The sequence below is a fragment of the Dromiciops gliroides genome, chromosome 3, assembly GCF_019393635.1.
Source record: "Dromiciops gliroides isolate mDroGli1 chromosome 3, mDroGli1.pri, whole genome shotgun sequence".
Taxonomy (NCBI): domain Eukaryota; kingdom Metazoa; phylum Chordata; class Mammalia; order Microbiotheria; family Microbiotheriidae; genus Dromiciops; species Dromiciops gliroides.
The window spans coordinates 355937976-355965037 of NC_057863.1; the positions used below are offsets into that span (position 1 = coordinate 355937976).

Consider the following 27062-nt stretch of genomic DNA (forward strand, 5'->3'; position numbering starts at 1 on the left):
ACACTTCCAAATCTGGCTTCCACTTCCCCTCCTTGCTCATCAGTTGTCAGAGCAGCAAGCAGAGACTGAGATCTTCTTAGCAAGCCAGGGCGCCGAGGGCAGAGACCGTGTCCTCTGCATGTTCCCTACAGCACTTCCTGACATGTTCGGTCAATGTTCAATCCATCCATCAGTCTCAGCCCATGCCCACTCCTCCACCCTTCCACAGAGAAGTGATGGTTGTTCCAGAGACTCCTCAACAATTGAGCAGATCCCCCCTGACTCACCACAATGACAGCTGCCAAGAGAAGAGACTTGGGAAAGCCACCAATTCTCTCCCACTCTCATTGGCCACTGATCATGGCCCTTTCTGGGCGTCCTTAGGCAAGAGAGACAATCAAAAAGAACTCCTTGCTTCTTGTGCCAGCTTTCCCTTCCCGAAAGGGTGAGGAGGAAGTGATGTTACAATGCAAAGACCCCTGACTCTAGAATCAGATGACCTGGTGTCACATTTCACCTCTTTTCTATGCTTTTAGGCAAGTCACAACTTACCTGAGCTTCATTTTCTCATCAGTAAACTGAGGGGAAGAGACCAGAGGGCTAATAAGGTCCCTTCCAACTCTAGCTCTATGAACCTTCCTTAGGAACTCCCAAGGAGGACAACAGGCTATTGGTGACTATGAACAAGTTATTTCCTCTTTCTATGCCTCAGTTTCCCCATCTATAAAATGACAGAGTTGGGATAGGTAATCATTAAGGTCCCTCACAGTTCTAATGATCCTATAACTGACCCCTCCTCCAAGAGACATTGTACAACAATGGCCAGAGCCCCTGAACATACTATCTAGTAACCTGGTCTCTTGGGAATGTTCCCAGTCTGTCCTGAGGAGGTCTGAATATCTAAGTTGTAATGAACTATTTCTGAATGACAGCTGGTTGGTATGCTCAACTCCCCATTTGCGCAGAGATTTCCCTTGTTTTTACCTGTTGCTGCCACCGGCTCTCTTAGAGTTGCTCGGTTTTCCTGCCAGCCATCTTTTCCCACGTTGAAGGTGTGATCTAAGCCTTTTGCTATTCACAGACTCTCCTCGAAGCTCATCCACAGATCTGCCAAAGGGAGAAGAGAGGCCCCCGGGCCCTCATGTGCAGCACTCAGAGTGGAGTGGTGATCACTGGCTCCATTCTGTGCCCAGGCGTTTCCCCAGATTGGTCTCCTTTAAAAACAAAAACAAAAAACCCCAACCACTTGTGATTTTATGTCACTCAGTCTGCATCCTGTTCTTTACTTTTCTTCAACTCTTTCTTTCTGCCTGTTACTGTATGTGACCTTCTGGGTTCACTGCCTTTACCCCATGGGAACATGCTCCTTCTAGTCTGGAAATAGCCAAGTCACACCGTGGCGTTCCAAGTTTCATCCAGCACAGAGAAGCTAGAACGCAGCAAGACAAAGTTGCCTCACTGGTAAAACTACGGGCTAAACAGAGCCAGACACCAAGTCCACCCCAATGCAGAACATGAGCACCCCAGGCTGACATTCGCAAAGGGAATACGTGCGTTGGAGTACAAGTATACTTATTAGTGGAAGAGACGTCCTATTGGCGCAACAAATTGTGTGAAATTGAATCATTTTCCCAATGACTTCCACTGTAATCTCAGAGATGTGCTTCCAAAGAAAGACAGAAGAAAAAAATATGTTTGGCCCCAAGCAAAAAACGGCTGCTTTGTAGAGATGGGAATTCACTGCAGTGATGGAAATTGGGGCTAGTGCAAACAACCCATTTCACATCCTTCTCCTTGGGTCTGGGTTCTCTCAAACTTGGTAAGTACTGGACTGCCAGCCTCCCTAGATATGGGGGCTCTTAGTCTGGGGTCCCTGGGCCTGGGTCCATGGAGAGACTCCTGGGGATCCATGAACTTGAATGGGGGGGAAATTTACATCTTTAATTTCACTATCCTGTAACTGAAATTTAGCATTGCCTTCAATTATTTTAAAACATTATACTAAGAAAGGGTCCATAAGTTTCATCAGCCTGGCAAAGGGATCCATGAGCCCCCAAAAAAGTTAAGAACCCCTGGCCTAGGGAAAAATCTGTAGTCTGTCACACAAGAGGAAAAACATCATCAGATGCTCCAGATGCCATCCCATCATCCTTGACCACAGAAATTCATAAACTGAGGCTTCTTGCCCTGTTCAGTGTAGCAGAAGCTCATACTTGTTCATTCCTAAGTTCAGACATTTGTAGATTTGTCATTATGACAGCTCATCTTTCTTTAGACCTTCATGGTTTACAAAGTACTTTCCTCATACTAGCTCTGTGAGGTAGGTAGGTAGACAGTGTAAATTCTTTTATTCCCAGTTTACTGAGGAGCTAAATTTGCCAAGGGCTTCAGCTTGGAAGACCAGTGTCTTTCCACTGCAACAGAGGGACCTCCAAGGTCTCTTCCCTCCACCCTTCTGACTGATGAGGAAACCGAGGCTTCGAAAAGTTAAGTAAATGTTCAAGGCCACTCAAGAAGGGAAGTCCTTAGAGTTCTAATAATTTTATTCTAACGCCAAGCGCTCTCCTTCAATGATAGGATTCTTGTTTCCTTGCCTCGATCTCCTGTCCTCTCTGCCCTAATACTTTTCTCCTTATTCCTAAGATTGACCTGAAACCCTGCCTTCCATTACAAACTGTTTTCTTTCCTTGATCTTCAGACCTTTACTGTTAATCTGTGCGTCTGAACTGTACCCCGAGAATGGTGAACTGTGGTATTTCTGCCCAGAAGCTGCATCTCCTGCTTATGCCTGACCTTAGCTAGAAGGGAAAGCTCTGTTCATTGAGTTGGCTTGCTGCCCCATGAGATTTGCACATCACTTAGTAAGGCTGACGGGTTTTGCTGTGGGACACCTAGGCTCAGTCAACACTTCCACACATGCCCTTATTATCTTGACAGTATAGTGTCAGAAAAGAAAAGCATTGCACTCAAAGTCAAGAGCCCTGGGAGTCAAATCCCAGCTCCGTCATGTAAACCAATCAGGGTACCTCTCTGAGTCTCTGCTACCCATCTCATTTCACTGAGCCTCAGTTGCCCCATCTGTGGGGGGAGGGAGAGAAGGATAATAATGAAGGTAGTGTGGTAAAGTGGAAAGTGCATTAGATTTGGGGTCAGAAACTCAAGCTAGATGCTGGGTGGAGGGGGTGGGGGAGAGCAAAAAGAAAAAAGAAACAGGTCCTGCCCACAAGGAACTTTCCATCTTCTTGAAGAGGAGGAAGGGAGAGGGAGACGCAACATATACACAAAGTCAATGTTTGCAAAAAAGAAATGATAGCTAGCATTTATAGCTAGCACTTGGCAACGGTAAGTATATTTGAACAATCTTTTTTGTGGGGCAATGGGGGTTAAGTGACCTCCCCAGGGTCATACAGCTAGTAAGTATCAAGTGTCTGAGGCTGGATTTGAACTCAGGTACTCCTGAATCCAGGGCCAGTGCTTTATCCACTACACCACCTAGCTGCCCCCTGGTAAGCATATTTGAACTCAAATCTTTTCAACTCCAGGTCCAGTGCTTTATCCACTATGAGGATGAGGCAGCCCCAGAGATATATTTTGAATAAAGTCAGTGATTCCAAAAGGAGGCAGTGAGGCATCAGGAGGGAATGTGTTCTGAGGGATGGGAGAACCAATGCTGATGGTACAGAAACAAAGAATGACATGTCATAGGAGAAAAGCAAGCAATCCAATTTGACCAGAAGGGTGAGTACATGAAGGAGAGTAAAAGCATGCCAAACTGAAAAGGTAGATAGGAGAGAGATAGCAGAGGACCTTAAATAACAAAATGAGGATTTTGCATCTTTCCTGGGAATCTGGCTGTGCTATGGAAAAGAGCTATAAAACAATACTTTGGGAGACTAGCAGAGTGGAAAATTTTAAAGGTTAGAGAGACTTGGGCATGTGTACTGTTGATGGGGAAGAAGTCTTTGTGACCAAGAGCCCCCGCTCCTTTCAGTTATTTATTCAACAAATATTTTTTAAGCCCCTACAGGGCAGCTAGGTGGTACAGTGGATAAAGCACTGGCCCTGGATTCAGGAGGACCTGAATTCAAATCCAGCCTCAGACACTTGACACTTACTAGCTGTGTGACCCTGGGCAAGTCGCTTAACCCTCATCGCGCCACCAAAAAAAACCAAACAAAAAAAGAATTTGAGCCCCTACTCTGTTCCAGGAACCATGCAAAGCACTGGGAAGATAATCAGTCAACCAATAAGCATTATTAATTGTCAGGCACTGTGCTGTGAAGACAAAGAAAGGCAAGAACAATCCCCTCTCTTGGAACTTTCATTCTAATGGGGGAGACAATACATAAATAGCTTTCTACATACAAGACATATATATGTATATATATATATATATATATATATATATATATATATATACACATACATATACATGCATACCTATACCTATACATATGCACAGAGAGAGAGAGAGAGAGGGAGATGATGGGAGGCATCTTAAAGGGGAAGGCACTAGCAGCTGGAAAGTCCAAGAAAGGACTACTGCACAAAGTGGAAGCTGAGATGAGAGAAACACATTCCAGGCATGGAGTACAGTGAGGGAAAAGACACCAAGAGAGAATACAGAATGTTCTAAGCGAGAAATAGCAAGTCGGGCAATGTAGCTGGAATGTATAGTTTGTGGAGGAGAAATAGAGGGCAAGAAATTGGAAAGATAGGAAGATGTTATAAAAAAAAGTTTCAAATGTCACACAAAGGAGTTTATATGTGATCCTAGAAGTAACGGGGAACTGTTGCAACTCAGTGGATAGAGCACCAGCCCTGGATTCAGGATGCCCTGAGTTCAAATCCAGCCTCAGACACTTGACACTTACTAGCTGTGTGACACTGGGCAAGTCACTTAACTCCAATTGCCTCACTTTTTAAAAAAAGAAAGAAATGAGGAGAGACTTAAATTAGAGAGACCAGTGAGAGGTTATTACAATAGTCTAGGTGAGAGGGGATGACCACCTGAACTAGGATAGCAGCTGAATGGAGAGAAGGGGATATATTTGACAGATGTTGTGAAGGAATAATAGTAACAACAACAACAACAACAACTAGCACTTACATAGGATCTACTGTGTGCTAAGCGCTTTCCAAACATTATCTCATTTGATCCTTAGAACAACTCTCTCTGGGAGGTAGGAATTTTATTGCCATTTTACAGTGGAGAAAACTGAGGAAAGCCAGGGTCAAGTGACTTGCCCAGGGTCACATATCTAATAAGTATCTGAGGTCAGAGTGGAACTCAGGGTTTTATTGACTCCAGGCCCAATGTTCTATTACTATACTACCTAGAAAGTTTTGGCAACAGATTGGATATGTGCAATGAGTGAGAGTGAGGAATTAAGGATGACACCAGGACTGTGAGCCTGAGTGAGTAGGAGGGTGATGGCATTCATAGGAAAGTTCAGAGGATGGGAAAATTGGGGGAGTCAAAAACAGTCTCTGTTCTCCAGGAGCTTACATTCTCCTGGAAATCTTCTTATCTCCAGCTTGATGATTCACTACCTATGCAACCCGAAGAAAATCACTACCCCTCCCAGAACCTCAGTTTCCCCATCTGTAAAATACAAGAGTTGGATTCTAAGGTCTCTTCTGCCTGTAACTCAATGGCTCAGTGTTTTCCTACCTTGCCCCATGTTATTGCTCTCGGCTTCCTCCCTCAACATCCAAGAACTCACTTTCTAAGACATAATCTGCTTGGGGAGGGCCCCCGACATCCCATGGAGCAGTCCCGCTTGCAGTCACAGACTTGCTTGCTTGGCAGCCAGCTTTTTGATTCCCTTCCACTCTGCCACATTTATCCCGCTAATGAGAGCTTTCTCACTGCTCTAACAAGGTTCCTCCCACAGAGCAAGGTTCAGTAACAGAATTTTTTTTTAAATCCAATACATTAAGCCCAGATTCTAGCACATGAGTAGGCCCAGGGGGGACACCTGCATTTACAAAATAGCAGGCAGTGGCTCTATTTTAATTACAAAAAATAATAATGATGAGCTAATGTAATCTTTGGCGCCTCCCTAGGAAGACAGATTTTTCTGATTTTCCACGTAGCAAGTTCCTTGAAGGAAAAGCCAAGTGAGTGTCTGAGCGAAACAGGGCAAGAGATGGATATTAATGACTAACAAGGAGCCAGAAGTCTTCTCTCATTACCCTCACCGGCTCAGATCACTTCTGGATTCTCAGTACTCACATACTCAGTTTGCCCTGAATTCAATTTGCACTTCTTGGAATGTCGTCTTTTTGGTGAAGTCTTTTTTATATATGAGTTTCTTGTATCCCTAACTAGATTCCAGGCTTCCCCAAGAGTGGGAAGCAGACCTTTATTCCTCTATATTCCCCCTCTCCTTTCTACTTCCTCGACAGAATTCATCACACAGCAGGAGCAAAAGTCACAAAGTTGTCTAGCCTTGGAGTATTTCCACATTCTAACTAAACCACATCATGGCAGCTCTCAGTCCCTAGACACTGATGAAAGAGAGAAGAAGAGGTCTCTGGAATTATAAAGCTATACCAAGGAATCCTAGTTTAGCATCCAAGATGAAACCAAATAGTACAGATGAAGCCACACCCAGCAATTCAATGGAAAGAGCAATGGATTTGGAGTCAGAGGTTGTTGTTAATGAGTCATTTCAGTCCTGTCTCACCCTATTTGGGGTTTTCTTGGCAAAGATACTGGAGTGGCTTGCCATTTCCTTCTCCAGCCCATTTTACAGGTGGGGAAACTGAGGCAAGTAGGGTTAAGTGACTAGCCCAGGGTCACATAGCTAGTGTCTGAGGCCAGATTTGAACTGAGTTCCTCTTGACTCCAGGGCTGGCACTCTATCCACTGAACCACCTAGCTGCCTTTGGAGTCAGAAGACCTGGGCTCAAATCCCAGCTTTACCATTTGCTATCTGTTTAACCTTGGACAAGATACCCGGCCTCTTGGACCCCAGCTTCCTCATATGTAAAATGAATAGGTTAGATTAGATGTCTTCTAAGGCTCCTTTCAGCTCTCAATTTATGATCCCAAGACTCCCCACTCCTGTGTCCTTATACCTCATGCCCACAGCATGACAGCCCCCATGAGTCAGGGAGAACTCTGGGTTTGAACATACTTTAACAGGTTGGAAAAATCAGCTTGTTAAAACAGTGTATATTAGTGCCCAAGTCAGGACTAGAATCTAGCCGTCTGGATTCCCCAAAACATCAAACTAATGCTCTTTGTTAAAAATAAAATTTTAATGGATAATGTTTTTGTTATTATTATTTTAAATTATTAATCCCAATGCTCTATAAGAGTATTAGCATGCTCTATAAGAAAATGTTTGTAAAAATGCTCGACACATAGTAGGTGCTTAATAAATCCTTGTCCCTCCTTGTTCCCCCTCTATTCCCTGCCTTGTATCCACCCAGCTCAGTCCTTGGAACCTCCCCAGGACACTCCTACCATTTACCCCTGGATAAGACTGTCAAAGATACATTGCCCATTGGTACAATAGAAAGAGCACTGGCTCTAAAGTCAGAGAACTTGGGTTCAAGTTATGCCTCTGATATTTATTCCCCATCCTCAGTTTCTTCATCTATAAAATGAGAGGATTGGACAAGATGAACTCTGAGGTCCCGTCCAGCCCTGCGTCTACAATGCTATGTTTTGGTGGAAAGGGGCCATCTGGTAGTAGAACAATAAGAACAGAACAGAAGCTACAAGAACTTCCATACCTCCCCTCAAAAAAATCTACCCCAAGTGCAACACATGGTCAAGGAAAAAGCAGCATGGTGTAGCAGCAAGGGCAATGAATGCAGAATCAGGAGACCTGTGTGCAAATTCTGACTCGAGTACAATGATCATGGACAAGACAGTTGTCATCTCTGAACTTCAGTTTCCTCATCTACAAAATAGGGCTAAAATACCTATATTACTGAACTGTAAGGGTTTTTGTGAGGCAAGGGTTTTGTAACATTAAGGTAGACTATAAAAATGTAGACTTTTATTGTTATATTATATTATTTTATAGCACAGCTAGGTGGCACAGTGGATAGAGTACTGAGGCTGGAATCAGGAAGACTCATCTTTCTGAGTTTAAATCTGACCTTGCACACTTACTAGCTATGAGATCCTGGGGAAGTCACTTAAACTTGTTTGCCTCAGTTTCCTCATCTGTAAAATGAGCTGGAAAAGGAAATAGCAAACCACTCCAGTATCTCTGTCAGGAATACCCCAAATGGGGTCAAGAAAAGTCAGGGATGATTAAGAAACAACTGGACAACAAGAATTACATTATTTTATAAAGTAACTATGGAAATGTAGATTTTTATTTCAATGATGAGAGAAACAAATGGCCTTGGGTATACCCCCAGAAGCCCTAGGTACCACATCTGCACTTGCTTCTATTCATGGTAATATCATTTATATGAATGAATGAATGAAAAAAAAAAACATTTGTGAGCTTACTTACCATATGCAAACCATTCTAGGGATACAAATACAAAAAAAAAAAAACAAAAAACAGTGCCTATCTGCAAAGAGCTTATGTTCCAGTAAGGAGAGCTAATAATACAGATGGGAGAATGCTGGTCAGGGAGGGACAATGTTATCTGGAATGTTATGGGGACGTTGAGTGAGCTACAGGGAAATATTCTGGGGGGAAAAATAATGTAAACAGAAAGAACAACAAAAACCAATAACAAATCTGAAGGTAATTATAATGACCAAGAAACTTTGCTGCAGAGAAGAGATAAAAATTCACCTCCCTTCTTTCTTTACAGACATGGTGGGCTGTGGGAGTAGAATGAATATCACATTCCCTATCAGACTCCGTTGATATGTTATTTGGTTTTGCTGACCTGCTTTTTTCTCTTTTTTATTCTTTGTTATAAGACATTGTAAGGGATGTGTGAGTGATGGAAATCAATGGGATGTAAAAACAAACAATACAAACAATTTTTTAAAAGAACAAATTGTGACACAGGAATGTAGTGGAATATTATTTTCCTATAACAAATGATGACCTAAACAATCACAGAAAAGCATGGAAAGATCTATATGAATTAATGTAAAGTGAAGTTGATGGAGCCAAGAAAACACAATGATTACAACAATGGAAACAGAAGAAACAACCACAAAACAAAGTAAAGTTAAGGTTGAGAAATTTTCAAAGAACAGAACAAGCTTCCAAGAAAAAAATCTGAGAAGATACCTCAACACCAACCCATTGCAAAGGAGGGAGCTCCATTGGTGTCATACATTATATACATTTTCAGACTTTAAACGTATCAATCAGCTTGCTGATTTTTCTTCTCTTCTTCTTTTTCTTTTTTTCCCCTTTACATTATAACTTGTTATACAGGATGGCTTTCTGTTATTCTTGTTGTCATTTGTCCTTCATTCTTGAAGAGCACCATGACAGATATCATGACTTGCAATGAGCTGGATTTAAGTGAGGCAGGGCTGTGCAAAGTCACCAGCCTTGCTTTCTCCTCCAGAGCCATCTGGGTCCAGTGGCAACATACATATCAGGATAACTGGAGATGGCTCTGGATGTTTTAAAGCAATTGAACTTAAGTGACTTGCCCAGGGTCACACAGCTAGTAAGTGTCTGTCTGAGGTGAGATTTAAACTCAGGTCCTCCCAACTTCAGGACCAGTGCTCACTAAACTTAGGAATGGCTCTCTAAGAGGAGGAGAGAAAAATAATGGGGAAATTTTGATGCAAAAAGCAAGGCATCAATATTTCTTTTAAAAAATAAAAGAATATTCATGAAGAAACTTACAAGGTCATAAGAAAATTCATCTTTCATCCTTAAACATTCTTCATATAAAAGGAAGCTATTAGTTGTGAATCCAGTGAGACAGATCCCAATTGGATTATGAGCTTTTAAAATTTGAACCATACAGGGGCATCTAGGTGGCACATTGGATTTAGCACTGGTCCTGGATTCAGGAGGACCTGAGTTCAAATCCAGCTTCAGACCCTTGACACTTAGTAGCTGTGTGACCCTGGGCAAGTCACTTAAGCCCAACTGCCTCACCAAAAAAAAAAAAAAATTGAACCATACACACTTCAGATCAGTCTAGCCAATCAGTTTAATTCCTTTAACATTGGATGGGCTGGTCTACCCAATCATGAAGCTGGGGTTGGCAACTCCTGTCACTGTTCCTACAATTATGTTCTTGTCCTCCATTAGATTATAAGCTTGGAAGTGATGTAGCAGGGGGCAGCTAGGTGGTGCAGTGCCTAAAGCACCGGCCTCGGATTCAGGAGGACCTGAGTTCAAATCTGACCTCAGACACTTGACATCAGCTGTGTGACCCTGGGGAAGTCACTTAACCCTCATTGCCCTGCAAAAAAAAAAAAGTTATGTAGCATGGGAAAAGAAGGAAGCATTGGCCCTTTCTCTTTCTTCCAAGGTGTCCTGCCATGCTGTCACATGCCATCTGTCTGCTCTCTCTCTCTCTCTCTCTCTCTCTCTCTCTCTCTCTCTCTCTCTCTCTCTCACACACACACACACACACACACACACACACACACACACTCAACAGATAATGTAATGTATTTCAATGAATGTCTACTGGATTGCAAAAGAGACATGAGACATGACTCCTTGGGGAGCTTATAGTCTCAATGGGCAGAAAAAATATTTGATGAAATCATTAGTAAATCCTACAAGTTAGTTTATAGCTTTGCAAAATGGCACATACAGTAAGCCAGGGAATTCAGGAGGTAGTGATGAGGAGGAAGAGAGTTCCTGGCATGACCAATGAAAATGCCAATACTTATGCTGAAATGTGCTGTCCGTCTCCAGAGAAAGAATTCGTGGAGCCTGAATGCACATCAAAGTTTTTTTTTAACTTTCTTGGGGGGGGGGGAGGGTTGTCTGTGTTTTCTTTCACAGCATGACTTACATGGAAATGTGTTTTGCATGACAACACATATATAACCTATTTTAAATTGCTTGCCTTCTCAATGGAAGGCGGGGAAGGAAAGGAAGAAGGGAAATTAGAACTCAAAATTTGGAAAGAAAAAAAGAATGTCAAAATTGTTTTTACATGTAATTGGGGGGAAAATAAAATGTTTTTTAAAAAAAGAAAAGAAAATGACCAGAGTCTGAAGATGAAGTTTTGAGTGCAAAGAATAATAAAGAAGTAAGTGTTGCTAGCTGGCAGTGTATGTGGAGAAGACTAAGGTGGAAGAAACCCAAAAGGTAGAAAAGAAAAAGGTTATAAAAATCTTTAAAACACAAACAGAATTTTATATTTGATTCTAAAGTTAATAGGGAGCCACTGGAGTTTTTTGAATGGGGAGAGGAGAATTGTGATATGGTCAAGTTCAACAAAACAGAGAAAACATTCAGGGAAGAAAAGCAGAAATAAAGGTTATAGGACAAAGAAGGGCATTTACAGGGTACAAGAAGACCAAGCTGGATGGAGCTACTATAGGAAAACACAAAGCTAGATTGTTCAGTTAGGGATAAATTCCATAGGATCTTGAAATCCCAAGTTACATAGTTGAGATTTTAACTGATATGTAATGAAAATCCATCCTAGCATCTCTCCCTAAGGCACTAGATTCTTTTTGTTTGTTTGTTTGTTTTTGTTTTTAATAAAAGTATTTTATTATTTTCCCAGTTACATGTAAGGATAGTTTTCAACATTTGTCTTCATAGGATTTTTAGTTCCAAATTTTTCTCCCACCTTCCTTTCCCTCTCTCCTCCCCAAGACAGAAAGCAATCTGATATAGGTTATATATGTACAATCACATTAAATATTTTTCTGCATTAGTCATACTGTGAAAGAAGAATCAGAGCACAAGGGAAAAACCTCAGAAAAGAATGAAAAAAACCAGCCAAAAGTAGGAACAGTATGGTTCAATCTGCATTCATAATCCACAGTTCTTTTTTCTGGATGTTGAGAACATTTTCTATCATGAGTTCTTTGAAATTGTTTTGGATCATTGCACTGCTGAGAAGAGCCAAGTCTATCACAGTTGTTCATCACACAATGTTGCTGTTACTGTATACAATGTTCTCCTGGTTCTGCTCCTCTCAGTTAGCATCAGTTCATGTAAGTCCTTCCAGGTTTCTTTGAAATCCTCCAAGGCACTAGATTCTTCATACTTCTCTATTCAAGGCCCATTTATCCCTATCTTTTGTCTCCTGAACTCATTGATGACAAACCAACACCCCTAATCTCATGTTGATTCTTTTTTTTAACCTTTGGCATGGAATCTTGTAAAAGGCCTTTGGAAACTCTAAGTAGATTAACACCAGAGCTTCCCTTTGATTTGTGGTCTAACACCTTTTTAACATTTAACACCTATGAAGAATTCTTTTTTTTTAGTGAGGCAATTGGGGTTAAGTGACTTGCCCAGGGTCACACAGCTAGTAAGTGTTAAGTGTCTGAGGCCGGATTTGAACTCAGGTACTCCTGAATCCAGGGCCGGTGCTCTATCCACTGCGTCACCTAGCTGCCCCCATCCCTGCATCCTTTTTAAAAATAGCATTTTATTTTATTTTTTCCAATTACATGTAAAAATGTTTTTCAACATTCATTTTGTAAGATCTTGAGTTCCAATTTTTTCTCCCTCCTTCTCTTTCCTCCCACTTCCCTAAAACAGCAAGCAATCTGATATGTTATATAGTGCAATCATGTTAGACATATTTCCACATTCATCATGTTGTAAGAGAAGAATCAAAACAAAAAGGAAAAACCACAAGAAAGAAGGAACAACAACAACAAAAGCAACAAATAAAGTGAAACTAGTATGCTTCGATCTGCATTCAGACTCCATAGTTCTTTTCCCATATATGGAAAGCATTTTCCATCATAAGTCTTATGGAATTGTCTTGGATCATTGTATTGCTAAGAAGAGCTATGTCTATCACAGTTGATCATCACACAATGATGCTATTACTGTGTACAATGTTCTCCTGGTCCTGCTCATTTTACTCAGCATCAGTCCACTTAAGTCTTTCCAGGTTATTTCCTAGATGCCTACTCATCATTTCTTATAGCACAATATTATTCCATTATATTCATATACCACTTGTTCAGTCATTCCCCAATTGATGGACATTTCCTTAATTTCCAATTCTTTGCCACCACAAAAAGATGAACTATAAATATTTTTGTACATATGGATCCTTTCCCCTTTAGGGGAATGATCTCTTTAGGACAAAGACTTAGTAGTGGTATTGCTGGATCAAAGGATATGCACAGTTTTATAGCCTTTTGGGGCATAGTTCCATAGTTTGGCCATAGTTCCATGCTCTCCAAAATGGTTAGATCAGTTCACAGCTCTACCAACAATGCATTAGTATTCCAATTTTCCTGGGCCATTTCTATGAAAAGATGTACATTTGTAATACACCAATCTTCTAATATGGGGGCCATTTATAACTACGGGTTGTAGTTCTGCTCAACAGAACTCCAGAAGACATTCAGGTCTTTTAACCAGGTGCTCAGCAAATGGTCCCTGGACTGACTGCCTGGCCTTGTCACTCTACAGAATGCCCTCCCCTCAAAGTGCTGCCTCCCATATGCTTCTTCCCAACTTTGCCCCAACCCAACAGGATCATCTTCCCCACCTGGACAAGTAACAGCTGCTTGGCTCTCCTAGGCTGCACACCTGGATCCTTCCTCTTTAATGGCAAACTTTTCATGATGATCTGATTACAATCCAAGGACATGACAGAGTCAGTGTTTCTGTCTGCCAGTGTGTTCCTCTTCCTCACTCCCAACATAGAACTTCTCCTCCCCAATGTTGGAGATGTGGCAGCCAGAGGGTTGCAGGGTCATTGGTTCTATTTATTTACATTAAGTTTTATTTATTCAATTAACAAAAATTGTCTATCTCTCCCACTCCACCCCAACATTGAAAACAAACAAACCCTTGTAAGAAATAAGCATAGTCAAGCAAAACCAAACCCCCCACTGGCCATAGTCATAAATGTGTTTCTTATTAGGTACCTGTGTTTACCACCTTTCTGTCAGGAGGGTTTCTGTCAGCAGGCTTCATCAATGGGCCTCTGGAATCATTGCACTGATTAGAGTTAAGTTCTTCAAAGTTGTTTGTTTTTAGTGTTGTTGTTACTATACAAATTGTTCTCCTGATTCTGCTCATTTCACTCCTCATCTACTCATCAGTTTTTTTTCTATCTTTTCAGTACCCCATCCACAGTATGGTACTTTCCTTCCCCACTGTTGGAGATAAGCCAACTGGAACTGGGGTGGAGGGAGATGGGAAGGAGAAATGGTCCACGTTCAGCATTAATGATCTCTACAGCAAGGATATCCTGGGCTTCACTTGGCTTTTATCCCTGGGGAGTCTGAAAACAGACACTAAGAGATTTCCAATTTTGCCACCACCAGGAGGATGGACAACAGGGACCTGGACCAAACCCACCAAAAGCAGATGGTCTTCCCTGGGGCTTGTCTTTATGCTGGGTTTCTCAGTATTTAAGGCTTTGCTAGAGACAACTCTCAGCATTCATCCAAAAATGCTCAGCCTCCTCCTGCTGGCATTATGGTGCTGTTTCTGTTTTCCTTTGTGGCATGGGGGCACAGGTAGAATGAGATCTTGGAGACTGTGCTACTGGCCCAGTATCAAGGGAGGGGCAAGGTCACCACAATGAGGTTATCTCAGAGTTCAAATGAAACTCAGAAACCATCTAGTCCTACCTGTACCTGCACAGAAATCCCCAAGTAATCACCCTGCCTTTGTGATAACCTCTAGGAAAAAGAGCTTTATAACGTCCTAAGGTGGCCCATTCTGCTTATAGACAGCTTTAATTGTTAAGAAGTTTTGCCTTATATTGGACCTAAATCCACCTCTTTATTAATTCTACCCATTGCTTTTAAGTCTGCCCTCTGGGATCAAGCAAAACAAGTTTAATTCTGTTTCACTAATTTCATCCCTTTAAATATTCAAAGGCAGTAACCTCAGTCTTCTCTTTTTCCAGGGAAATGATTCCCAGTTCCTTCAAATGATACTCATGAGGCACTGCTTACAGTTCCCTCTTCATTCATATCATCCTCCTCTGGGTACTCTCCATTTTATCAATGTCCTTCCTAAAATGTGGCAACCCGAACTGAACACAATACTTGAGCTTTGACTGACACCATCTCCCTTAGCTCACTCCACTCAGTATCTGCTAATTTGCCTGGATTCAGCTACAAAGAAGCCTGTCCCAGTTTCCTGCTTCTTTTCCTGTGTGGCCTCCTCCTTGAGGGCAGGGGACTGTCTCTTTATTAATTGTATTTCTAGTGCTTAGCACGGTGCCTAGCACATAGTAGGTGCTTAACAAATGTTTATTGAATTTCATTGGAGTAGAAATGGTCTTAACTTAGACTATCAGCTAGAAACTATCAGTTCCTTTATTTTTTAACACATTGCTTCTCTTAATGATTGATTGCATTGACCTTTTGACCTGCCATGCACCAAGCAGCCATGTTGAATTTTTTTCACATAACTAGCTGTGCCTTCCCAATCCTATAATTTTGAAGGAGAATTTTTAAATCCAAATATAGACATTTACATTTATCCCTACTAACTCCTTTAAAATTAATAATTTTATTTTCATTCCTTTCAGGCATTGCTCTTGTCTGTCAGGATGTTTTTGGAACCTGGCTCTAATTTTTATTATTATTGTTACTGTGTTACTGTTAATTGTTGTTACAGTATTAGTTAGTCTATTTATCTACAAGGTGTTTTCTATTGTCAGGCTATCTGAAAATTTAATAAGAATGCCATCTCCTGAGGCAGCTAGGTGGCACAGTGGAAAAAGCACTGGCCCTGGATTCAGGGGGACCTGAGTTCAAATCTGGCCTCAGACACTTGACACTTACTAGGTGTGTGACCCTGGGCAAGTAACTTAACCCTCACTGCCCCGCCCCCCCCCCAAAAGAATACCATCTCTACCTTCACCATGCCATAGATTAAAAAAAATGTTGAAGTGTACAGGTGCAGAGACAGATCCTTGAGGCACTTCAATAGAGACTTCCCTAAAAGTTGACATTGAATCATTAATGATGATATTAAAAGCTAAGATTTATAGAACACTCAACAGCTAGGTGGCACAGTAGATAGAGTGCCAGCCCTGGAGTCAGGAGGACCTCAGTTTAAATCTGGCATCAGACGCTTACTAGCTGTGTGATCCTGGGCAAGTCACTTAACCCTCTTTGCCTCATTTCCTCATCTTTAAAATGAGCTGGAGATGGAAATAGCAAACTATTCCAGTATCATAGACAAGAAAACCCCAAATAGGGTCATGGAGAGTTGGTTGAACTGAAGCAATGCAATAATGAAATGTGTCAGACACTGTGCTAAGCCCTTTATAATTATTGTCTTGTTTGATCCTCACAACAACCCTGGTAGATAGGTACTATTATTATCCCCATTTTATAGATGAGGAAACTGAGGCAAACAAAGGTTTAAATTACTTGTCTGGGGTCATATAGTTACTAAGTATATAAGGCCAAATTTGAATGGAAGTCTTGGGTCTGGTCATTAAACCACTTCTGAATCCAACCAAATATCCTACTGTCTAGTCCTTATCTCTCTGGCTTGTACACCTAGGTAACATGACAGATTTTGTCAAATGTTTTGGTGAAATACATTTCTACTATGTTTATCACATGACCCTAATCTATTCTCTATTAAATCTATCAAAAATGAAGTGAGGTTAGTCTGGTATGACCTGTTCTGCATTAAGCCATGCTAGCTTTTTTTAGTGATCATTATTTCTATTCTAGATTTTTCATGAATGATCCCTATAATAATACATTTTAGAACTGGGCCAGAAATTGACATCAAGATCATTAGACACAGTTTGAATGCTTCACCCAATGTATGCTTGTTACTTTCCCTTTTCTCTTTGCCCTTTTGAATGAATGAATGAATGAAAACTGTTCAAAAATAAATGGAATTCCTGAGTAGATAAAGAGTTTTCTGACACTACAGGTATTCAAGTGAAGGTTTGATGACCCCAGATATAATGGAGAAAGTATTTACTCTTTAGATAACTCTAAATTGCGGTCCTTTCCAAGTGTAAGAATCAATCATTCTAATTATCTGTGTGATCTGGAAAAATTATGAAACTTCCCTGGACCCTGCAATTCTCTCATAATTTCTAGCTTTTGCAATAATTGACATCATAGAACCTATAAATGGAATTCCATTGTAACAGGACTGAAGCGTATCTACAACAAAACACAATGGTATCATTGATTGGTCATCCCATTTCTGAATTTCTGAGACAAAGTTTTAGAAAAGACTTCTCACAATTTCTCAGAGACATCTTTCAATTGCTTTGCCTAGTACGTGCAAGGCATTATGCTGTACAAAACTGAAACAATGCCTGCCATCAGGAAGCTTATAATTTGATTGGAGGAAGGGAATAGTTGTAGCCTCTCTACCCTGAAAGGCCCTAAAAAGGGGCCTGTGGAGCACTTGAGTATGGGGCAGGAAGGCTGACCATAGGGGAGTTGGCACAGTTTCACTTAGAAAAATATCAGAAGCTATAACAGTAACCTACAGCCTCCTGGGAAACCCTGCTCAATCACCAGGGATCATAGGCATTTTACCTTGCCTGCTTCAGATAGAGACTACCATTGAAACCATTTCTGTTAAACTAGACAGGCACACTGTGACTCACACCTGTCTTCCTGCATGAACTTTCTTTCTCTGTTCCCAGGGGCTAGAAGCAGTGGGGAAATAGCTGCCAGGATGTGCACGGTCAAAGATCCCACACAGACAACAGCCAGCCCATCTTATTACATCAGCAACAGAGATGAATCAGAGCCATTCCACTGAGCCAGCCTTGAATAGTGAGGGGGCCAACAATACCAGCTAATGAAGTAGATGAACAAAATACAATCTCATAACTAATATGAAAATTGATTCTAAATCAGAAAGAAACAGAAAATTTGTTTGGAATCTTAAAGCCTAAGGAAATGGATTGGCTGCATGCCAGTATATGGGGAAAACTGACAAATTATATAGGATGGAACTTCCCCAGAAAGAAATTCAACTAAGGAAAGCACCTCTGGGATTCAGCTGGCTTGTGCTGTCTCTTTGCTGCCCATCATTCCTGGGGAGAATACTTCTCTCAGACCCTGGGTTCTGACAGCTATATGAGGAGGAGGTGAAGGACCTGGAGATGTTTCGTCTGGAGAAGAAAAGGCTTTAGATATTACATGATAGCTGCCTTGAAGCCTTTGAAGAGCTGTCATAGGGAAAAGAAATTTGAATTATTCTGCTTGGCCCCAGAAGGCAGCAGTAGGACCGGTAGGTGGGATTTGCAAAGAGGCAGATTTAGAATTCATATTTTAAAAAGACAAAAAACTCCCCAGTTAGAGCTGTTATACAGGGCGCCATACTGCCTCAGGAAACAGTGAACTCCTCATATCAGGATAGTTTCAAGTAGAGACCAGATGACTACTTTTAGGGAGATGTTCAAGAAGGGACTCCTAATCAGGGAGGCTATCTCGGAGTCCTCACTCTGAGAATGAATCTATGCAAATTTTACCCACTGTTCTGATATCATAACAGTAGAAAGACTATTGACCTATGAGCCAGAGACCTGAACTCTACACTTGACTTTGCAGTTAGCTAGCTGTGTAACCATAGAAAAGCCAGTGACCTTCTCTGGGCCTCAGAGAAGAGGCCTTGTTAAATGAAGTATCAATTCACCATAGACTTTGGATGTCAGATTTTTATCATGCTGACATCCAAAATCAATGTGGAATTAATTCCAGTTTAAAAGGTTAAGGGTTGGGGGCAGTTAGGTGGTGCAGAGGATAAAACAATAGCCCTGGATTCAGGAGGACCTGAGTTCAAATCCAGCCTCAGACACTTGACACTTACTAGCTGTGTGACCCTGGGCAAGTCACTTTACCCTCATTGCCCCACAAAAAAAAAAAAAAAGAGGTTAAGGGTCATTACTGAATGGACAAGTAGAAAATGATATACAACAAAGAGTTTTTGAAAGAAACTATTTATCTATCTACCCATGTGTAGTTATATATATATATATATATATATATATATATATAATTATAACATGTACATATATATAACATATCAGCATATCAATATAGACATATCTATAATATATATAGATATAATATATCTATAACTTATATAGATATAATATATCTCTATCACTATATAAAAAGATATATACTATATCTAAACTATCAATAACTAGAAATTGTCAAAATCATGAATAATCAGGAAATGCAAATTAAAACAAATGAGTTATTACTTTATACCCATAAAGCTACAAAGATGCTAAAAGATGTAAAACTCATTACTGGAAGGATTATGTGAAGACAGACACAATTATTCATTGCCAGTAGAGCTCTGAATTAGTTCATCTATTTGGAAAAACAATTTGAAATTATGTAAGAACAGTGATTAAATTGTTCATATCCTTCAACCCAGAGATTCTACCACTGGGACTATATCCCAAGAAAGTTACTGACAGGCAGAAAAGGCCCATACTTACAAAAATGTCCACAGCATCATTGTGATAAAAAATGGAAGCAAAATATGATCCCAGTGATTGAGAGAATGGCTGAGCAAATTATGGTTTATGAATGTAATCAAATATTACTGCCCTATAAGGAATAACAAATACAAAGAATTCAGATGAATTTGGGAAGGCTTCTATGGAGTGACCCAGGGTAAAGAAAAGAGAACCAGGAGAATAACAAAAGTAATGACATTGAACATGTAAATAAAGTCTACATCGAGAAGCTACAAAAATAGTCAATTGCAATGGTCAAGGTTAGTAGCATACTGTCAAAATTAAAGAACATATCCTTCCTTTCTGTCAATAATGTATTTTGTAAGGGGTTGGGGTGATCATAAGGATATGTGTTGGGAAGTGTCTGTTGTGTCAAAACAAAATATATCAATACATTTAGCCAAAAAGAAACAAAAGCAAAAAAAAAAAGAAAGAAACTAGGAGTTCTTGCTATTAAGAGCTTGACAACAAATTAAAATGAGATGGTTGTATAAATTATCTCCTTTTCAGCTCTAAATTGCTAAGGTGCTATAGATTTGTCCAAGCTTTTCTAGAAAGGCAATTTCATTCTGGAGATTCATTCATAGGCGTTCATTTATTCATTCATTCATGAGAGGATCATGATACTCAGAGTTGGGAGAAAACAAGACTGGAATACTGCTTCCAATACTTTCTAGCTGTATGACCATGATCATTTAACTTCTTGGAGCCTCAATTTCTTTGTCTGCAAAATGAGAGTAGTAACAAATTTAGTACCTATTTCACAGGGTTACTGTAAAGTTCAAATGAGATCACACATATAAAGGCATTGTATACCTCAATATGTTATAAAAATGTGAGTTCATAAACATGTATTAAGCACTAGCTATTTTCCAGGCACTATGCTAAGTGCTGGGGAGGCAAAAGAAGAGGCAAAAGAAATCCTCTGCCCCTAAGGAACTCACAATCTAATACAGGAGACAACAAGCCAACAAACATGTATGAACAAGCTATACACAGGATGAAGAGGAAATAATAAAGAGGGAAGCCATTAGAATTAAAAGGGGTTGGAAAGGCTTCCCGTAGAAGATGGGATTTTAGTTGGAATTTAAAGGAAGGCAAGGAGGTCAGTAGGCAGAGATGATAAGGGAGGCATGGAAGATAGAGGAAATGCCTAGAGCTAATAAATTGAGTGTCTTCTTCATAGAACAAGGAGGCCAGTATCGCCAGATCAAAGAGTATCCTAGGGAGTAGGATATAAAAGTACTGGGAAGATAGGAGTTTATGAAGGTTATGAAAGGTTTTGAATGTCAGACAGGATTTTTGTACTTGTTTGTGGAGGTGACAGGAAGCTGTTAGCGTTTATTTAGTAGTAGGGTGACATAACTGGACCTGCACTTTAAGAAAATCACTTTGGTGACTGAATGGAGAATGGATTGGAGTGAGTAGAGACTTGAGGCAGACAGAGCCATCAGTAGTCTATTGCAATCATACATGCATGAGGTCATAATAAATGTCTACAACAGAGCAGAGGCAATATCAGGTGAGAGAAGGGGACATATTAGAGAAATGTTGCAAAAGTGAAATTGACAGGCCTTAGTAACAGATTGGATGTGAGAAGAGATAAATAGTGAGGAGTGAAGGATGAATGCCTAGGTTTTGTAACAATTGGAATGACGCCACCTGCTGGAGACTTACTCTAGAAAAGTTCCACCAGGAGGTGAACATCTCTGAAGGCAAGACCATGAGTCTTTTCTTTGGTGTCAGGAAGTGACGTTTGCTGGTGGGAGGAAGAAGGGGGAGCCTGGCGCTCTGACTCAGTCTCTTTTCCTGTGGACTCTGACAGAGAGCGGAGCTAGAAATGCGCTCTCCCTTTAATAGATAGATGAATGTAGGTCTTTTTCTCTCTCTTTACCAAATTTTTATTCTCCTTAATAAATGCTTAAAAGCCTAACTCTTGCTAAAGCTTATAATTTATTGGCGACCACTCATTAGATATTTTAGACAGTTTAGCTAGAATTTTAGCCTTAACTGTTGTAAGCCTGAGGGACAGGAAGGGTGGTAGAAAGAAAATGAGTTCAATTTCAGATATAAATATGTGTGTATACATATATACAGAGAGAGAGAGAGAGAGATTGTCTACTGGACAACAAGTTTGAGATATCTAAAAGGTAGCTGGAGATGTGAAATTGGAGGTCAACAGAAAGGTTGGGACAGGATATGTAGTTTTGAAAATTGGCAGCATAAAGATGGTCATTAAATCCATGAGAATGGGGAGAATCACCAAGTGATCAGGTAATATAGATATAATAGAGAAGAGGGTCCAGGACAGAACCCTATGGAGCATTCATAGTTAGAGGGCATCAGAATGAGGATCTAAATGATCTGAACGAGGAAGCAGAAAAGGAGGCTGAGAAGGGGTGGTCTGGAAAGCCAAGATGGCATATTAGAGGCAGCAACTCAGCTGAGCTATCCCAACATTCCCTAATATTTCAAATGGAAATATGGAGTGGCAGAGTCAAAAAAAGAGGTCAGGGTGAGACATTTTTCCAGCCCAAGACAACTTAGAAGGTTGGAAGGAGAGGTGTATGGCATGAGGGTGGAGGGTGGCTCGGCTCACCAGTGGTGGGTTTTGGAGGTGACTGCAATAGTGGCAGAAACAGCTTTAGGAGCTTTCAGCCTAGGCAGAGTAAGGGGTCAGACAACTGGTCAGAAAGAGATTTCAGGGGATCATTTGCTGCCATGCGGTACGGGACCCTGTTGCATTGCCCATATACAGTTCCAGGGTAGAGAAGAATGCTTGTGGTCTCTCACAAGGGAGCAAGGATCCTGGGTCTCAATTCCAAGGCAGAAAGCAACACTGGCACTGGTGGCTACAGAAGAAGAGAGAACTGGTCCCAGTTCCAGGGCAAAAAGGAGTGCTAGCACTTGCAGCTATAGGGAAGCAATGTCTCTTCCTGGGTGAAAGCCAGGAGATCTGTGATCACACCACTCTTTGGATCAATACCACTTTGGAAGTACCAAAAAGTTAGAGGACCCCCCCACCCCAGAACAAGCTCTGAAAACAGAAGCACAAAACACTTGAAATTTGGGACAATGCTCTCCCATCCCAGAAGCAGAGCCTAACTTAAACATAAAATTGAAAGTAAAGAAATAGACTGGAAAATAGTGCAAACAACAAAAAAGAACCTAACCATAAAAAGTTATGGTGACAGGAAAGATCAAAATTTAAACTCAGAAGAGGACAAAAATGTCAAAAGAGCTACAAGCAAAAACTCAAAGGGGGAAAAATGTGAATTGGAAACAAGCCCAACAAGAATTCTTGAAAGAATTTTAAAAGATATCTTTAAGAAAGATAAAGGTAAAATTGGGAAAAGAAATCAGAGAGTTGTAAGAAAATTATTAAAGAGAGCCAAGAGCTTGGTAAAAGAGGCACAAAAAAGAACACTGAAGAAAATAATACCTTGAAATAATACCTTGAAAAGTAGAATTGGCCAAATAGCAAAAAAGAGGAACAAAAATTCACAAAAGAGAATTGGTCAAATGGAAAAAGGTATATAGGATGGGCCAAAAGTCATGATGTTTTAATAACTTTGAATTTTTTTTAATTTTTCACCATTTACAAGATATGATTTTTTTCACACACAATGTAAATTCATTTCCTATATATACTGTATATGATGCCATGGTATTATAAATTCAAAAGAAAAATAAAGGAGTTATTAAATATGGAAACCCTTCATGACTTTTGGCCTATCCTGTACAAAAGCTTACTAAGAAAAATCATTCCTTAAAAATTATAATTGAACAAGTAGAATCTAACGATTCCATGAGACATTAAGAAACAACAAAATGAAGTCAAAAGAATGAAAAATGGAAGAAAATATGAAATATTCATCGGAAAAACAATTCACCTATAAGATAGACTGAATAGAGATAATTTAAGAATTATTTGAAAATCTAAAAGCTATCATTGAAAAGGAAGACTAGACATTATATTTCAAGAAATTATAAAGGAAAACTGCCCCCAATATCTTAGATTCACTGAGTAAAATAGACATTGAAAGAATCCACTGACCACCTCCTGAAAGAGATCTCAAAATGGAAATTCCCAGGAAAATTATAGCCAAGTTCCAGAACTCCCAGTTCAAGAAGCAAATATTGAAAGCCGAAAGAAAGAAAAAATTTAATTCTGGAGCCACACTCAGGATCCTTCAACATTTAGCAGATTCCCATGTTATAGGACCAAAGATGTTGGAATATTATATTCTGGGAGGCAAAGGAACTAGGATTACAACCAAGAATAATGAACCCAGGAAAACTGGGTATAATCTTTTGTGGGGGGAGGATGAATATTTAATGAAATATAGGACTTTCAAGCATTCTTGATGCAAAGACCAGAGATGAACAGAGAATTTGACATTCAAACACAACTCACGAGAAGTATAAAAAGGCAAACATGAAAAAAAAATCATAAAGGACTTAATATTAACATAGTTAAAGTGTATGCATTCCTATAAAGGAAAGATGATACTTATAACTCCCAAGAACTTTATTATTATTAAGCCAGTTAGAAGGAGCCTATATAAAAGAGGGTACAGATAAAAGTAAACTATTATGGAATGGTTGAAAAAATAAATTAAGGGGTGAAAAAAAGGGATGGACTGGGAGGAGGAAGGGAGAGGAAAATTGGGAAATTTTTCTCACATAAAAGAGGCACATTCCACCTGACACATATCAGATTGGCTAATATAACAAAAAAAGGAAAATAATAAATGTTAGAGAAGCTGTGGAAAAATTGGAACACTAATGCATTGTTGGTGGAGCTGTGAACTGATCCAAACATTCTGGAGAGCAATTTGGAATTATGTCCAAAGGGCTATAAAGCTGTACATACCCTTTGACCCAGCAATACCACTATTAGGTCTTTTTCCCAAAAAGATCATAAAAAAGGGAGAAGGACCCACATGTACAAAAATATTTATAGCTTCTCTTTTTTGTGGTGGCAAGGAATTGGAAATTGAAGGGCTGCCCATCAACTGGGGAATGGCTAAACAAGTTGTGGTATATGAATGTAATGGAATACTATTGTGCTGTAAAAAACAATGTGCAGGCAGATTTCAGAGAAACCTGGAAGGACTTGCATGAACTGATGCTGAGTGAGATGAGCAGAACCAGGAGAACATTGTACACAGTATCAACAACATTATGTGTTGATCGACTGTGATAGACTTGACTCTTCTCAGTAATAAAATGGTCCAAAATAGTTCCAAAGGACTCATGATGGAAAATGCTCTCCAAATCCAAAAAAAAAAAAAAAAAAAAAAAGAACTGTGGAATCTAGATGCAGATTGAACCATAATGCTATTTCTATTGTTTTTGTTTTTTGAGGTTTTTCCTTTTTGCTCTGATTCTTCTTTCATAGCATTACTAATGCAGAAATATGTTTAATGTGATTGTACACATATAACCTATACCAGATTACTTGCTGTCTTGGGGAATGGGAAGGGAAGGAGAGAGGGAGAAAAATTTGAAACTAGAAATCTTATAAAAACAAATGATGAAAACTATCTCTATATGTAACTGGAATATAATAAAATACTTTTATGGAAAAAAAGAGGCACGTTGGCAAAGAATTAGAAATTGAGGGGATGTTCATCAGTTGGGGAATGGCTGAACAAGTTGTGGTATGTGCATGTAATGGAATACTATTGTGCTGAAGAAATGATGAGCAGGCAGATTTCAGAAAAACCTGGAAAGACTTACATGAACTGAAGCTAAGTGAAGTGAGCAGAACCTGGAGAACATTGTACATAGTAACAGTAACATTCTGTGATGATCAACTATGACAGACTTAGCTCTTCTCAGCAATACTATGATCCAAGACAATTCCAAAAGACTCATGATGAAAAACACTATCCACATCCAGAGAAAAGCCTATCTGAATGAATGCGGACTAAGACATACTATTTTCACTAAGTTTTTGGTTTTTCTTCCTTGTGGTTTTTCCCTTTTGTTCTGATTTTTCTTTCACAATGTGAGTAATGTAGAAATACATTTAATGTGATTTACTATATAACCTATATCAGATTACTCGCTGTCTTGGGGAAGAGAGAGGGAAGAGAGAAAGGGAGAAAAATTTGAAAGTCAAAATCTTACAAAAATTAATGTTGGAAACTATTTTACCTGTAATTGGGGAAAATAAAATACTATTAAGTGGAAAAAAGAGGCACACAAGAAAGAGCTTTTACAGAGAAGGAGAAAATGGGGATAGGGGAGTGGCAGGTAAAGCTTGACCCATACTCTCCTTGACTGGTTCAAAGGGGGATTAAATATAGAAATCGATCTTACCCAACGGAGAAGTAGAGAAAAAAGGGAATAAGAGAAGGTGTGAAGGTGATAAAAAGGAGGGTAGAATAAGGGAGGCAATGGTCAGAAGCAAAATAGACTTTTGAGGGGGAGGGATAGAGTAAAAAGAGAGAAAAGAATAACCAGAAAAAATAAGATGAAGGGAAATACACAGTTAGTACTCATAACTGTGAATGTGGAATGCAATGAACTCACCCATAAAGCAGAAGCAGAGAGAAGAAAGTAAAATACAACAATATGTTGTTTACAAGAAACACACTCAAAACAGAAAGAAACAGAAAGAGTAAAAATAAGGAACTGGAGCAAAATCTATTATTCTTCAGCTGAAATGTAAAAAAAAAAAAAAAGCAGGGGTAGTGATCATGATCTCAGACAAAACAAAAGCAAAAATAGACCTAATTTAAAGTGATAAGCAAGAAAACCACATCTTGCTAAAAGGTACAATAGACAATAAAGCAATATCAATACTCAACATATAAGCACCAAATGGCATAGCATCCAAATTCTTAAAGATAAAGTTAAATGAATTCCATGAGGAAATAAACAGTAAAACTATATTAGTGGGAAACCTCAGTTTTCCCCTCTCAGAACTAGATAAATCTAACCATAAAATAAATAAGACAGAACTTAAGGAGATGAATATTTTTTAAGTTAAATATGATAAACCTCTGGAGAAAACCAAATGGGAATAGAAAGGAGTCTACTGTTATCTCAGCTGTACATGGCACCTTCACATACAAAAATTGACCATGTATTAGGGCATAAAAACCTCACAGAGAAATGCAGAAAGGAAGAAATACTAAATTCATCCTTTTTAGAATATAATGCAAAAAAACATGTTCAATAAAGGGCTATGAAAACATATATTAAAAATTAATTGGGTGGATGAAGCACCAGCCCTGGATTCAGGAGGACCTGACCTCAAATCTGGCCTTAGACACTTGACATTTACTAGCTGTGTGACCCTGGGCAAGTCACTTAATCCTCATTGCCCTGCAATAAAATAAAATTTAATTTAATTTAAAATTAATTGGAAGCCAAATAATCTAATCCTAAAGAATGAGTGAGTTTATAATTTGTTTCTAGAACAAATCATAGAAACAATCAATAATTTCATTAAAGAGAATGACAATGATGAGATAGCATATCAAAACTGGTGGGTAGAATGCAGCAAAAGC

General features: G+C 39.6%; 1 protein-coding gene across 5 annotated transcripts in view; it reads right to left on the reverse strand.

The window, feature by feature from the left end:
- Positions 1-27062, reverse strand: part of GRIK4 (glutamate ionotropic receptor kainate type subunit 4) — a 714483-nt gene that overhangs the window by 624473 nt on the left and 62948 nt on the right. For all 5 annotated transcript variants that reach the window (XM_043998089.1, XM_043998087.1, XM_043998088.1 and 2 more), the window contains exon 2: positions 964-1193. The gene's annotated coding sequence lies outside the window, so the exon portion shown is untranslated. The remainder of the gene's footprint in view (positions 1-963; positions 1194-27062) is intronic.